Here is a 13541-nt window from a genome sequence, read left to right as displayed (position 1 = left end):
TTTACCGTACTAGTTCAATATCACAGAAAGTGAAAAATGGATAAAGAACTTGTGGTACTTACGTACAATGCAGTATCACTCAGCAATGAAATCTATGTCATCAGGCCCGTAGCAGCATAATGAGTGGATTCAGGTACGATGATTCTAACTGAAATAAGTCACACAGAAAAAGAAACATCATAAGATATCACTAATACACGGAATAAAACTTGGCTACACAGGAACTGCATTCCAAAACAGAACAGGGTCTCAAATTTAGAAAACCAACTTATGCTTGCTTAAGGGGAAAGGTGAGTTGGGGTGCTGCATAAAACCAGAGATTGAAATGAGCACAGATAAAGTTCCTTAAGCCAAATATGGAATAGACAAGAGCTACTCGTTGCTCAACGAAATGGACTCAACACCGCATATTAAACGCCTAAGAATGTACCAGACTAGTAAGTATCTTAAAACCTATGGATTGCTATGTCTCCGAAAGAGAATCAAGCATGTGTACAGGGGCATAAACGCAGCAGTGATAGGATTGGAGAGGTTCGGTGAGCAAATGAAGACCCTTTGAAGTCATATTGCATGGTACCCATTCCACGGGTTTCAACTACCCAGGTTTTAGGTATTCTTCCTTCAGCTAAAACATGCATGTGGAACCCAGAGTATGATCAACCATGTGATCAGGAGACGTGTTCAAATATGTCTCAGTTTTCCTCCCCTGGTACTCGGGTGCAACATTCCAGACGCTTTACTAACACTCTCCCCACTTGGAGAGTCAGCGCCTTTAACCTCCTGTTTGGCACAGTTTGCAATTTCTGCGGAAGATGAACAGGAATAGCGAGAACCAATGAGAGGCTAGCTGGAGGTGTCTGGACGGGCAAATTTAACTCTCATTTCCCACCAGGAAGAGGAAATAACCAAAGGCTCAGCGTGCCGTACCGGAACCAGATTAGGGCCTGAAGCCATCCTGCGGTGTTGCGGCCAGCTCAAAAGAAAGCGATTTGAAGAAAGGAGCTCAGGGGCACTGTAATTCACAAACCTGCAGAGTTATAAATGACAGCTATCATCCAAAAATAGACTGAAGTAAGGCTGCCAAGAGGACTTGAAAGCGGGGCAGAATTGCAGGAAACCGATTTCAGGAGGTAGACTGGAATTGCATTGAAAGCATAGGAAAAGAGGCAGAACGTCCACAATGATGCACTTGGCCAAAAAGGGCGTATGCGTTTTTTCCTGAATATATTCAGGAAAAAACGCATACGCCCTTTTTGGCCAACCAAGCAAGCTTGCAAAGGAAATCTGCACTACAATGAAGTCTCACTTCCCCCCGGTCAAAAGGGCCATCTGAAAAATGTGTAAAATCCAGAAAGGCAGGACAGGCCATGGAGAACTGGGAGCCTTGTTATGCTGATGGGCGGGATGTAAATTGCCAACAACCACTCGGGAGAAGTGTATGGTGTTTCCTGAAACATCTAAAAAACAAAGGAACAGAACCTAGGGCACTTCCACTTATGGTCCTATAGATTAGGGAAATTAAAATCAAAAAGACACAGACACCCGAAAGTTTGGAACGGCTCTGTTTACAAGAACCTCGTTTACAGTACAAGTTCAACATCGCAGAAAGTGAAAAATGGATAAAGAAGTTGTGGTATTTACTTACAAAGCAATATCACTCAGCAATGAAATCTGTGTCATCAGGCCCTTAGCAGCACAATGAGTGGATTCAGGTATGATGATTCTAACTGAAATAAGTCACACAGAAAAAGAAACATCATAAGATATCAGTAATACACGGAATGTAAACTTGGCTACACAGGAACTGAATTACAGAACAGAACAGGGTCTCAAATTTAGAAAACCAACTTATTCTTGCTTAAGGGTAAAGGTGAGTTGGGGTGCTGCATAAAACCAGAGATTGAAATGAGCACAGATAAAGTTCCTTAAGCCAAATATGGAATAGACAAGAGCTACTCCTTGCTCAACGAAATGGACTCAACACCCCATATTAAACGCCTAAGAATGTACCTGACTAGTAAGTATCTTAAAACCTATGGATTGCTATGTCTCCGAAAGAGAATAAAGCATGTGTACAGGGGCATAAACGCAGCAGTGATAGGATTGGAGAGGTTCGGTGAGCAAATGAAGACCCTTTGAAGTCATATTGCATGGTACCCATTCCACGGGTTTCAACTACCTAGGTTTAAGGTATTCTTCCTTCAGCTATAACATGCATGTGGAACCTAGAGTATGATCAACCATGTGATCGGGAGACGTGTTCAAATATGTCTCAGTTTTCCTCCCCTGGTACTCGGGTGCAACATTCCAGACGCTTTACTAACACTCTCCCCACTTGGAGAGTCAGTCCCTTTAACCTCCTGTTTGGCCCAGTTTGCAATTTCTGCGGAAGATGAACAGGAATAGCGAGAACCAATGAGAGGCTAGCTGGAGGTGTCTGGACGGGCAAATTTAACTCTCATTTCCCACCAGGAAGAGGAAATAACCAAAGGCTCAGCGTGCCGTACCGGAACCAGATTAGGGCCTGAAGCCATCCTGCGGTGTTGCGGCCAGGTCACAAGAAAGCGAGTTGAAGAAAGGAGCTCAGGGGCACTGTAATTCACAAACCTGCAGAGTTATAAATGACAGCTATCGTCCAAAAATAGACTGAAGTAAGGCTGCCAAGAGGACTTGAAAGCGGGGCAGAATTGCAGGAAACCGATTTCAGGAGGTAGACTGGAATTGCATTGAAAGCATAGGAAAAGAGGCAGAACGTCCACAATGATGCACTTGGCCAAAAAGGGCGTATGCGTTTTTTCCTGAATATATTCAGGAAAAAACGCATACGCCCTTTTTGGCCAACCAAGCAAGCTTGCAAAGGAAATCTGCACTACAATGAAGTCTCACTTCCCCCCGGTCAAAAGGGCCATCTGAAAAAAGTGTAAAATCCAGAAAGGCAGGACAGGCCATGGAGAACTGGGAGCCTTGTTATGCTGATGGGCGGGATGTAAATTGCCAACAACCACTCGGGAGAAGTGTATGGTGTTTCCTGAAACATCTAAAAAACAAAGCAACAGAGCCTAGGGCACTTCCACTTATGGTCCTATAGCTTAGGGAAATTAAAATCAAAAAGACACAGCCACCCCAAAGTTTGGAACGGCTCTGTTTACAAGAACCTCGTTTACAGTACAAGTTCAACATCGCAGAAAGTGAAAAATGGATAAAGAAGTTGTGGTATTTACTTACAAAGCAATATCACTCAGCAATGAAATCTGTGTCATCAGGCCCTTAGCAGCACAATGAGTGGATTCAGGTATGATGATTCTAACTGAAATAAGTCACACAGAAAAAGAAACATCATAAGATATCAGTAATACACGGAATGTAAACTTGGCTACACAGGAACTGAATTACAGAACAGAACAGGGTCTCAAATTTCGAAAACCAACTTATGCTTGCTTAAGGGGAAAGGTGAGTTGGGGTGCTGCATAAAACCAGAGATTGAAATGAGCACAGATAAAGTTCCTTAAGCCAAATATGGAATAGACAAGAGCTACTCCTTGCTCAACGAAATGGACTCAACACCGCATATTAAACGCCTAAGAATGTACCTGACTAGTAAGTATCTTAAAACCTATGGATTGCTATGTCTCCGAAAGAGAATCAAGCATGTGTACAGGGGCATAAACGCAGCAGTGATAGGATTGGAGAGGTTCAGTGAGCAAATGAAGACCCTTTGAAGTCATATTGCATGGTACCCATTCCACGGGTTTCAAATACCCAGATTTTAGGTATTTTTCCTTCAGCTAAAACATGCATGTGGAACCCAGAGTATGATCAACCATGTGATCGGGAGACGTGTTCAAATATGTCTCAGTTTTCCTCCCCTGGTACTCGGGTGCAACATTCCAGACACTTTACTAACACTCTCCCCACTTGGAGAGTCAGCGCCTTTAACCTCCTGTTTGGCCCAGTTTGCAATTTCTGCGGAAGATGAACAGGAATACCGAGAACCAATGAGAGGCTAGCTGGAGGTGTCTGGACGGGCAAATTTAACTCTCATTTCCCACCAGGAAGAGGAAATAACCAAAGGCTCAGCGTGCCGTGCCGGAACCAGATTAGGGCCTGAAGCCATCCTGCGGTGTTGCGGCCACCTCAAAAGAAAGCGAGTTGAAGAAAGGAGCTCAGGGGCACTGTAATTCACAAACCTGCAGAGTTATAAATGACAGCTATCGTCCAAAAATAGACTGAAGTAAGGCTGCCAAGAGGACTTGAAAGCGGGGCAGAATTGCAGGAAACCGATTTCAGGAGGTAGACTGAAATTGCATTGAAAGCATAAGAAAAGAGGCAGAACGTCCACAATGATGCACTTGGCCAAAAAGGGCGTATGCGTTTTTTCCTGAATATATTCAGGAAAAAACGCATACGCACTTTTTGGCCAACCAAGCAAGCTTGCAAAGGAAATCTGCACTACAATGAAGTCTCACTTCCCCCCGGTCAAAAGGGCCATCTGAAAAAAGTGTAAAATCCAGAAAGTCAGGACAGGCCATGGAGAACTGGGAGCCTTGTTATGCTGATGGGCGGGATGTAAATTGCCAACAGACACTTGGGAGAAGTGTATGGTGTTTCCTGAAACATCTAAAAAACAAAGCAACAGAGCCTAGGGCACTGCCACTTATGGTCCTATAGCTTAGGGAAATTAAAATCAAAAAGACACAGCCACCTCAAAGTTTGGGACACCTCTGTTTACAAGAACCTCGTTTACAGTACAAGTTCAACATCGCAGAAAGTGAAAAATGGATAAAGAAGTTGTGGTATTTACTTACAAAGCAATATCACTCAGCAATGAAATCTGTGTCATCAGGCCCTTAGCAGCACAATGAGTGGATTCAGGTATGATGATTCTAACTGAAATAAGTCACACAGAAAAAGAAACATCATAAGATATCAGTAATACACGGAATGGAAACTTGGCTACACAGGAACTGAATTACAGAACAGAACAGGGTCTCAAATTTAGAAAACCAACTTATGCTTGCTTAAGGGTAAAGGTGAGTTGGGGTGCTGCATAAAACCAGAGATTGAAATGAGCACAGATAAAGTTCCTTAAGCCAAATATGGAATAGACAAGAGCTACTCCTTGCTCAACGAAATGGACTCAACACCGCATATTAAACGCCTAAGAATGTACCTGACTAGTAAGTATCTTAAAACCTATGGATTGCTATGTCTCCGAAAGAGAATCAAGCATGTGTACAGGGGCATAAACGCAGCAGTGATAGGATTGGAGAGGTTCGGTGAGCAAATGAAGACCCTTTGAAGTCATATTGCATGGTACCCATTCCACGGGTTTCAACTCTCCAGGTTTAAGGTATTCTTCCTTCAGCTAAAACATGCATGTGGAACCCAAGTATGATCAACCATGTGAACGGGAGACGTGTTCAAATATGTCTCAGTTTTCCTCCCCTGGTACTCGGGTGCAACATTCCAGACGCTTTACTAACACTCTCCCCACTTGGAGAGTCAGCGCCTTTAACCTCCTGTTTGGCCCAGTTTGCAATTTCTGCGGAAGATGAACAGGAATAGCGAGAACCAATGAGAGGCTAGCTGGAGGTGTCTGGACGGGCAAATTTAACTCTCATTTCCCACCAGGAAGAGGAAATAACCAAAGGCTCAGCGTGCCGTACCGGAACCAGATTAGGGCCTGAAGCCATCTTGCGGTGTTGCGGCCAGCTCAAAAGAAAGCGAGTTGAAGAAAGGAGCTCAGGGGCACTGTAATTCACAAACCTGCAGAGTTATAAATGACAGCTATCGTCCAAAAATAGACTGAAGTAAGGCTGCCAAGAGGACTTGAAAGCGGGGCAGAATTGCAGGAAACCGATTTCAGGAGGTAGACTGGAATTGCATTGAAAGCATAGGAAAAGAGGCAGAACGTCCACAATGATGCACTTGGCCAAAAAGGGCGTATGCGTTTTTTCCTGAATATATTCAGGAAAAAACGCATACGCCCTTTTTGGCCAACCAAGCAAGCTTGCAAAGGAAATCTGCACTACAATGAAGTCTCACTTCCCCCCGGTCAAAAGGGCCATCTGAAAAAAGTGTAAAATCCAGAAAGGCAACAGGCCATTGAGAACTGGGAGCCTTGTTATGCTGATGTGCGGGATGTAAATTGCCAACAACCACTCGGGAGAAGTGTATGGTGTTTCCTGAAACATCTAAAAAACAAAGCAACAGAACCTAGGGCACTTCCACTTATGGTCCTATAGCTTAGGGAAATTAAAATCAAAAAGACACAGCCACCCCAAAGTTTGGAACGGCTCTGTTTACAAGAACCTCGTTTACAGTACAAGTTCAACATCGCAGAAAGTGAAAAATGGATAAAGAAGTTGTGGTATTTATTTACAAAGCAATATCACTCAGCAATGAAATCTGTTTCATCAGGCCCTTAGCAGCACAATGAGTGGATTCAGGTATGATGATTCTAACTGAAATAAGTCACACAGAAAAAGAAACATCATAAGATATCAGTAATACACGGAATGTAAACTTGGCTACACAGGAACTGAATTACAGAACAGAACAGGGTCTCAAATTTAGAAAACCAACTTATGCTTGCTTAAGGGTAAAGGTGAGTTGGGGTGCTGCATAAAACCAGAGATTGAAATGAGCACAGATAAAGTTCCTTAAGCCAAATATGGAATAGACAAGAGCTACTCCTTGCTCAACGAAATGGACTCAACACCGCATATTAAACGCCTAAGAATGTACCTGACTAGTAAGTATCTTAAAACCTATGGATTGCTATGTCTCCGAAAGAGAATCAAGCATGTGTACAGGGGCATAAACGCAGCAGTGATAGGATTGGAGAGGTTCGGTGAGCAAATGAAGACCCTTTGAAGTCATATTGCATGGTACCCATTACACGGGTCTTAACTCTCCAGGTTTAAGGTATTCTTCCTTCAGCTAAAACATGCATTTGGAACCCAAGTATGATCAACCATGTGAACGGGAGACGTGTTCAAATATGTCTCAATTTTCCTCCCCTAGTACTCGGGTGCAACATTCCAGACGCTTTACTAACACTCTCCCCACTTGGAGAGTCAGTCCCTTTAACCTCCTGTTTGGCCCAGTTTGCAATTTCTGCGGAAGATGAACAGGAATAGCGAGAACCAATGAGAGGCTAGCTGGAGGTGTCTGGACGGGCAAATTTAACTCTCATTTCCCACCAGGAAGAGGAATTAACCAAAGGCTCAGCATGCCGGCCGGAACCAGATTAGGGCCTGAAGCCATCCTGCGGTGTTGCGGCCAGGTCACAAGAAAGCGAGTTGAAGAAAGGAGCTCAGGGGCACTGTAATTCACAAACCTGCAGAGTTATAAATGACAGCTATCGTCCAAAAATAGACTGAAGTAAGGCTGCCAAGAGGACTTGAAAGCGGGGCAGAATTGCAGGAAACCGATTTCAGGAGGTAGACTGGAATTGCATTGAAAGCATAGGAAAAGAGGCAGAACGTCCACAATGATGCACTTGGCCAAAAAGGGCGTATGCGTTTTTTCCTGAATATATTCAGGAAAAAACGCATACGCCCTTTTTGGCCAACCAAGCAAGCTTGCAAAGGAAATCTGCACTACAATGAAGTCTCACTTCCCCCTGGTCAAAAGGGCCATCTGAAAAAAGTGTAAAATCCAGAAAGGCAACAGGCCATTGAGAACTGGGAGCCTTGTTATGCTGATGGGTGGGATGTAAATTGCCAACAACCACTCGGGAGAAGTGTATGGTGTTTCCTGAAACATCTAAAAAACAAAGCAACATAACCTAGGGCACTTCCACTTATGGTCCTATAGCTTAGGGAAATTAAAATCAAAAAGACACAGCCACCCCAAAGTTTGGAATGGCTCTGTTTACAAGAACCTCGTTTACAGTACAAGTTCAACATCGCAGAAAGTGAAAAATGGATAAAGAAGTTGTGGTATTTACTTACAAAGCAATATCACTCAGCAATGAAATCTGTGTCATCAGGCCCTTAGCAGCACAATGAGTGGATTCAGGTATGATGATTCTAACTGAAATAAGTCACACAGAAAAAGAAACATCATAAGATATCAGTAATACACGGAATGTAAACTTGGCTACACAGGAACTGAATTACAGAACAGAACAGGGTCTCAAATTTAGAAAACCAACTTATTCTTGCTTAAGGGTAAAGGTGAGTTGGGGTGCTGCATAAAACCAGAGATTGAAATGAGCACAGATAAAGTTCCTTAAGCCAAATATGGAATAGACAAGAGCTACTCCTTGCTCAATGAAATGGACTCAACACCGCATATTAAACGCCTAAGAATGTACCTGACTAGTAAGTATCTTAAAACCTATGGATTGCTATGTCTCCGAAAGAGAATCAAGCATGTGTACAGGGGCATAAACGCAGCAGTGATAGGATTGGAGAGGTTCGGTGAGCAAATGAAGACCCTTTGAAGTCATATTGCATGGTACCCATTACACGGGTCTTAACTCTCCAGGTTTAAGGTATTCTTCCTTCAGCTAAAACATGCATTTGGAACCCAAGTATGATCAACCATGTGAACGGGAGACGTGTTCAAATATGTCTCAGTTTTCCTCCCCTAGTACTCGGGTGCAACATTCCAGACGCTTTACTAACACTCTCCCCACTTGGAGAGTCAGTCCCTTTAACCGCCTGTTTGGCCCAGTTTGCAATTTCTGGGGAAGATGAACAGGAATAGCGAGAACCAATGAGAGGCTAGCTGGAGGTGTCTGGACGGGCAAATTTAACTCTCATTTCCCACCAGGAAGAGGAATTAACCAAAGGCTCAGCATGCCGTACCGGAACCAGATTAGGGCCTGAAGCCATCCTGCGGTGTTGCGGCCAGGTCACAAGAAAGCGAGTTGAAGAAAGGAGCTCAGGGGCACTGTAATTCACAAACCTGCAGAGTTATAAATGATAGCTATCGTCCAAAAATAGACTGAAGTAAGGCTGCCAAGAGGACTTGAAAGCGGGGCAGAATTGCAGGAAACCGATTTCAGGAGGTAGACTGGAATTGCATTGCAAGCATAGGAAAAGAGGCAGAACGTCCACAATGATGCACTTGGCCAAAAAGGGCGTATGCGTTTTTTCCTGAATATATTCAGGAAAAAACGCATACGCCCTTTTTGGCCAACCAAGCAAGCTTGCAAAGGAAATCTGCACTACAATGAAGTCTCACTTCCCCCCGGTCAAAAGGGCCATCTGAAAAAAGTGTAAAATCCAGAAAGGCAGGACAGGCCATGGAGAACTGGGAGCCTTGTTATGCTGATGGGCGGGATGTAAATTGCCAACAACCACTCGGGAGAAGTGTATGGTGTTTCCTGAAACATCTAAAAAACAAAGCAACAGAACCTAGGGCACTTCTACTTATGGTCCTATAGCATAGGGAAATTAAAATCAAAAAGACACAGCCACCCCAAAGTTTGGAACGGCTCTGTTTACAAGAACCTCGTTTACAGTACAAGTTCAACATCGCAGAAAGTGAAAAATGGATAAAGAAGTTGTGGTATTTACTTACAAAGCAATATCACTCAGCAATGAAATCTGTGTCATCAGGCCCTTAGCAGCACAATGAGTGGATTCAGGTATGATGATTCTAACTGAAGTAAGTCACACAGAAAAAGAAACATCATAAGATATCAGTAATACACGGAATGTAAACTTGGCTACACAGGAACTGAATTACAGAACAGAACAGGGTCTCAAATTTAGAAAACCAACTTATGCTTGCTTAAGGGTAAAGGTGAGTTGGGGTGCTGCATAAAACCAGAGATTGAAATGAGCACAGATAAAGTTCCTTAAGTCAAATATGGAATAGACAAGAGCTACTCCTTGCTCAACGAAATGGACTCAACACCGCATATTAAACGCCTAAGAATGTACCTGACTAGTAAGTATCTTAAAACCTATGGATTGCTATGTCTCCGAAAGAGAATCAAGCATGTGTACAGGGGCATAAACGCAGCAGTGATAGGATTGGAGAGGTTCGGTGAGCAAATGAAGACCCTTTGAAGTCATATTGCATGGTACCCATTCCACGGGTCTCAACTCTCCAGGTTTAAGGTATTCTTCCTTCAGCTAAAACATGCATGTGGAACCCAAGTATGATCAACCATGTGAACGGGAGACGTGTTCAAATATGTCTCAGTTTTCCTCCCCTGGTACTCGGGTGCAACATTCCAGACGCTTTACTAACACTCTCCCCACTTGGAGAGTCAGCGCCTTTAACCTCCTGTTTGGCCCAGTTTGCAATTTCTGCGGAAGATGAACAGGAATAGCGAGAACCAATGAGAGGCTAGCTGGAGGTGTCTGGACGGGCAAATTTAACTCTCATTTCCCACCAGGAAGAGGAATTAACCAAAGGCTCACCATGCCGGGCCGGAACCAGATTAGGTCCTGAAGCCATCCTGCGGTGTTGCGGCCAGGTCACAAGAAAGCGAGTTGAAGAAAGGAGCTCAGGGGCACTGTAATTCACAAACCTGCAGAGTTATAAATGACAGCTATCATCCAAAAATAGACTGAAGTAAGGCTGCCAAGAGGACTTGAAAGCGGGGCAGAATTGCAGGAAACCGATTTCAGGACGTTGACTGGAATTGCATTGAAAGCATAGGAAAAGAGGCAGAACGTCCACAATGATGCACTTGGCCAAAAAGGGCGTATGCGTTTTTTCCTGAATATATTCAGGAAAAAACGCATACGCACATTTTGGCCAACCAAGCAAGCTTGCAAAGGAAATCTGCACTACAATGAAGTCTCACTTCCCCCTGGTCAAAAGGGCCATCTGAAAAAAGTGTAAAATCCAGAAAGGCAGGACAGGCCATGGAGAACTGGGAGCCTTGTTATGCTGATGGGCGGAATGTAAATTGCCAACAGACACTCGGGAGAAGTTTATGGTGTTTCCTGAAACATCTAAAAAACAAAGCAACAGAGCCTAGGGCACTGCCACTTATGGTCCTATAGCTTAGGGAAATTAAAATCAAAAAGACACAGCCACCCCAAAGTTTGGGACGCCTCTGTTTACAAGAACCTCGTTTACAGTACAAGTTCAACATCGCAGAAAGTGAAAAATGGATAAAGAAGTTTTGGTATTTACTTACAAAGCAATATCACTCAGCAATGAAATCTATGTCATCAGGCCCTTAGCAGAACAATGAGTGGATTCAGGTATGATGATTCTAACTGAAATAAGTCACACAGAAAAAGAAACATCATAAGTTATCAGTAATACACGGAATGTAAACTTGGCTACACAGGAACTGAATTACAGAACAGAACAGGGTCTCAAATTTAGAAAACCAACTTATGCTTGCTTAAGGGTAAAGGTGAGTTGGGGTGCTGCATAAAACCAGAGATTGAAATGAGCACAGATAAAGTTCCTTAAGTCAAATATGGAATAGACAAGAGCTACTCCTTGCTCAACGAAATGGACTCAACACCGCATATTAAACGCCTAAGAATGTACCTGACTAGTAAGTATCTTAAAACCTATAGATTGCTATGTCTCCGAAAGAGAATCAAGCATGTGTACAGGGGCATAAACGCAGCAGTGATAGGATTGGAGAGGTTCGGTGAGCAAATGAAGACCCTTTGAAGTCATATTGCATGGTACCCATTCCACGGGTTTCAACTACCCAGGTTTTAGGTATTCTTCCTTCAGCTAAAACATGCATGTGGAACCCAGAGTATCATCAACCATGTGATCGGGAGACGTGTTCTAATATGTCTCAGTTTTCGTACCATGGTACTCGGGTGCAACATTCCAGACGCTTTACTAACACTCTCCCCACTTGGAGAGTCAGCGCCTTTAACCTCCTGTTTGGCCCAGTTTGCAATTTCTGCGGAAGATGAACAGGAATAGCGAGAACCAATGAGAGGCTAGCTGCAGGTGTCTGGACGGGCAAATTTAACTCTCATTTCCCACCAGGAGGAGGAAATAACCAAAGGCTCAGCGTGCCGTGCCAGAACCAGATTAGGGCCTGAAGCCATCCTGCGGTGTTGCGGCCAGGTCACAAGAAAGCGAGTTGAAGAAAGGAGCTCAGGGGCACTGTAATTCACAAACATGCAGAGTTATAAATGACAGCTATCGTCCAAAAATAGACTGAAGTAAGGCTGCCAAGAGGACTTGAAAGCGGGGCAGAATTGCAGGAAACCGATTTCAGGAGGTAGACTGGAATTGCATTGAAAGCATAGGAAAAGAGGCAGAACGTCCACAATGATGCACTTGGCCAAAAAGGGCGTATGCGTTTTTTCCTGAATATATTCAGGAAAAAACGCATATGCCCTTTTTGGCCAACCAAGCAAGCTTGCAAAGGAAATCTGCACTACAATGAAGTCTCACTTCCCCCCGGTCAAAAGGGCAATCTGAAAAAAGTGTAAAATCCAGAAAGGCAGGACAGGCGATGGAGAACTGGGAGCCTTGTTATGCTGATTGGCGGGATGTAAATTGCCAACAGACACTCGGGAGAAGTGTATGGTGTTTCCTGAAACATCTAAAACACAAAGCAACAGAGCCTAGGGCAATGCCACTTATGGTCCTATAGCTTAGGGAAATTAAAATCAAAAAGACACAGCCACCCCAAAGTTTGGGACGCCTCTGTTTACAAGAACCTCGTTTACAGTACAAGTTCAACATCGCAGAAAGTGGAAAATGGATAAAGAAGTTGTGGTATTTACTTACAAAGCAATATCACTCAGCAATGAAATCTATGTCATCAGGCCCTTAGCAGAACAATGAGTGGATTCAGGTATGATGATTCTAACTGAAATAAGTCACACAGAAAAAGAAACATCATAAGTTATCAGTAATACACGGAATGTAAACTTGGCTACACAGGAACTGAATTACAGAACAGAACAGGGTCTCAAATTTAGAAAACCAACTTATGCTTGCTTAAGGGTAAAGGTGAGTTGGGGTGCTGCATAAAACCAGAGATTGAAATGAGCACAGATAAAGTTCCTTAAGTCAAATATGGAATAGACAAGAGCTACTCCTTGCTCAACGAAATGGACTCAACACCGCATATTAAACGCCTAAGAATGTACCTGACTAGTAAGTATCTTAAAACCTATGGATTGCTATGTCTCCGAAAGAGAATCAAGCATGTGTACAGGGGCATAAACGCAGCAGTGATAGGATTGGAGAGGTTCGGTGAGCAAATGAAGACCCTTTGAAGTCATATTGCATGGTACCCATTCCACGGGTTTCAACTACCCAGGTTTTAGGTATTCTTCCTTCAGCTAAAACATGCATGTGGAACCCAGAGTATCATCAACCATGTGATCGGGAGACGTGTTCAAATATGTCTCAGTTTTCGTACCCTGGTACTCGGGTGCAACATTCCAGACGCTTTACTAACACTCTCCCGACTTGGAGAGTCAGTCCCTTTAACCTCCTGTTTTGCCCAGTTTGCAATTTCTGCGGAAGATGAACAGGAATAGCGAGAACCAATGAGAGGCTAGCTGGAGGTGTCTGGACGGGCAAATTTAACTCTCATTTCCCACCAGGAAGAGGAATTAACCAAA

The 13541-nt window shown here is 43.6% G+C and overlaps 1 long non-coding RNA gene across 8 annotated transcripts in view; it reads right to left on the bottom strand.

The window, feature by feature from the left end:
- Nucleotides 1–13541, bottom strand: part of LOC307181396 — a 531327-nt gene that overhangs the window by 322609 nt on the left and 195177 nt on the right. Inside the window, exon 4 of one of the 8 annotated variants that reach the window (XR_013826661.1) lies at nt 6380–6460. The exons of the other annotated variants lie outside the window; for them this stretch is intronic. This is a non-coding gene — a long non-coding RNA (uncharacterized lncRNA). Of the gene's footprint in view, nt 1–6379; nt 6461–13541 lie in introns of those variants that run through there. 8 annotated transcript variants of the gene reach the window in all.

This window comes from Stenella coeruleoalba, assembly GCF_951394435.1.
Source record: "Stenella coeruleoalba genome assembly, contig: scaffold_85, whole genome shotgun sequence".
In the NCBI taxonomy this organism is placed as follows: domain Eukaryota; kingdom Metazoa; phylum Chordata; class Mammalia; order Artiodactyla; family Delphinidae; genus Stenella; species Stenella coeruleoalba.
This window is presented reverse-complemented; position numbering and strand designations above follow the sequence as displayed.